Raw genomic sequence first — 2,661 nt, 5'->3', positions numbered from 1 at the left:
ACAAAAGAGCAAAGTGTACCGGAGTCAAATTCCTTGTTTATATGTACGAACTTGGCAATAAAGCTGTTTCTGATTCTGATATAGGATTCTTATAATCAGTAAAAGATATTGTTAATGAAAATTACTTTTTAAGGCATAATTCTTTAGTTCATAGAGATATACAAAATGCATTCTTCTGTGCATCCTGTTATGTTTTGCAAGAGGAAATGATTACCTATTAAATAAAGTTGAATAAAAGTAAAAAGTCCTCATTGAATCTTTCTGCCACACATTTGCCTTTCAGACTTCTTATTTTTCACATCTAGTTGAGGTGGAGACCCCTCCTTCTTCTCCCCATCTCATTTCCCAGTCTGCCAAAATTTGAGAAATGCCAACACAACAGTAGTGCGCTCAACAGAAACGTTGTCCAGGTCCACAGACACTGTTGTCAATAATATATGGCCGTAAACTTAACACCAAATCCCAGCATCACTGTGAGTTCCCACAGTTCAAAGTTTTCGTGAGTTTTTGTGATTCGTGGAAGCACAAACAAAACCCTGTCTGTTTCAGATAATGAAAGCAGAGGATAATGATTATTTTAACTCTGGGGCAGGAAAAAGATACTCTATAATTACTATCATAAGCGTTTTTTAGTACTTTGATGTTTATTTAAGTTAAAAGATAAGTTTATGTTTAAATTCAAGCTGTTTTTATGTAAACAAAGGAACTGAATGAAATTTAAAATAAATATTTTCATGTAATTACACTGATCTATCTTGGTTTTGTTTATGTTGTTGTTTACATTTTCTAGATAGACCTCTGACTATATTTTAAGAGAGGGGAGAGAAAAAATATCAGTTACATAGTTTGTGCACGCATAATTCCAGGAAAGTTTTAAATATAGTTTTTGGCACTAAAACTACACAGTACAAGATTATATACTCGTACTCGTTGTCTTCCGCTTTATCCGGGACCGGGTCGCGGGGGCAGCAGACTCAGCAAAGACACCCAGACGTCCCTCTTCCTAGACACCTCCTCCAGCTCCTCCGGGTGAAGCCCAAGGCATTCCCAGGCCAGCCGAGAGACATAGTCCCTCCAGCATGTCCTGGGCCATCCCCTGGGCCTCCTCCCGGTGGGACGTGCCTGGAACACCTCCCGAGGAAGGCGTCCAGGAGGCATCCGGCATAGATGCCCGAGCCACCTCAACTGGCTCTTCTCTATGTGGAGGAGCAGCGGCTCTACTCCGAGCCCCTCACGGGATGGCCGAGCTCCTCACCCTATCTCCAAGGGAATGCCCGGCCACCCTAGAGAGGAAGCTCATTTCAGCCACTTCTATCCAGGATCTCGTTCTTTCGGTCATGACCCAAAGTTCATGGCCATAGGTGAGGGTAGGAACGTAGACCACCAGTATATCGAGAGCTTCGCTTTTCGGCTCAGCTCTCTCTTCACCACAACGGACCAGCACAGCAACCCCATTACTGCGGCAGCCGCACCGATCCGTCTGTCGATCTCCCGCTCCATTCTTCCCTCACTCGTGAACAAGACCCCGAGATACTTGAACTCCTCCACTTGAGGCAGGAACTCCCCTCCAACCGGAAGAGGACGAGCCACCCTTTCCCAGTTGAGAATCATGGCCTCGGACTTGGAGTAGCTGATCTTCATCCCAGCCGCTTCACACTCGGCTGCGAACCGCCCCAGCGCAGGCTGTAGGTCTTGGCTAGAGGCTGCCAGCAGGACTACGTCATCCGCAAAAAGAAAAGACCCCCTCCGGCCCTTGGCTGCGCCTAGAAATCCTGTCCATAAAAGTTATGAACAGGACTGGTGACAAAGGGCAGTCCTGCCGGAGTCCAACATGCACCGGGAACAGGTCCGACTTAGTGCCGGCAATGCGGACCAAACTCCTGCTCCGCTCGTACAGGGACCGGATGGCCCCTAATAAAGGGCCCCTGATTCCATACTCCAGGAGCACCCCCCAGAGGGCACCACGAGGATACAGTCGAATGCTTTCTTCAGGCCCACAAAACACGTGGACTGGTTGGGCAAACTCCCATGAACCCTCGAGTATCTTGTAGAGGGTATAGAGCTGGTCCAGTGTTCCATGGCCAGGACGAAAACCACACTGCTCCTCCTGAAGCAGAGTTTCGACTATCGGCCAGACTCTCCTCTCCAATACCCTGGCATAGGCCTTACCAAGGAGGCTGAGGAGTGTGATCCCCCTGTAGTTGGAACACACTCTCCGGTCACCCTTCTTATGAAGGGGGACCACCACCCCAGTCTGCCAGTCCAGAGGCACTGTCTCTGACCGCCACGCAATGTTGAAGAGGCGTGTCAACCATGACAGCCCCACAACATCCAGAGACTTGAGGTACTCAAGGTGGATCTCATCAACCCCCGAAGCCTTGCCACCGCGGAGCTTTTTAACAACCTCCGTGACTTCAGCCTGGGTGATGACAGAGTCTAATTCCATGTCCCCAGCCTCTGTTTCCACCAGGGAATGCGTGATGGCAAGATTGAGGAGATCCTCGAAGTACTCCTTCTACCGCCCGATAATGTCCCTAGTCGAGGTCAGTAGCCTCCCACCCCCACTGTAAACAGTGTTGGCAAAGCACTGCTTCCTCCTCCTGAGGCGCCGGACGGTTTGCCAGAATTGCTTTGAGGCCAACCGGTAGTCCTTCTCCATCA

This window comes from Girardinichthys multiradiatus, chromosome X (genome assembly GCF_021462225.1).
Source record: "Girardinichthys multiradiatus isolate DD_20200921_A chromosome X, DD_fGirMul_XY1, whole genome shotgun sequence".
NCBI lineage: Eukaryota > Metazoa > Chordata > Actinopteri > Cyprinodontiformes > Goodeidae > Girardinichthys > Girardinichthys multiradiatus.
The sequence above is the reverse complement of the archived record's forward strand: the minus strand, read 5'-3'. Positions refer to the sequence as shown.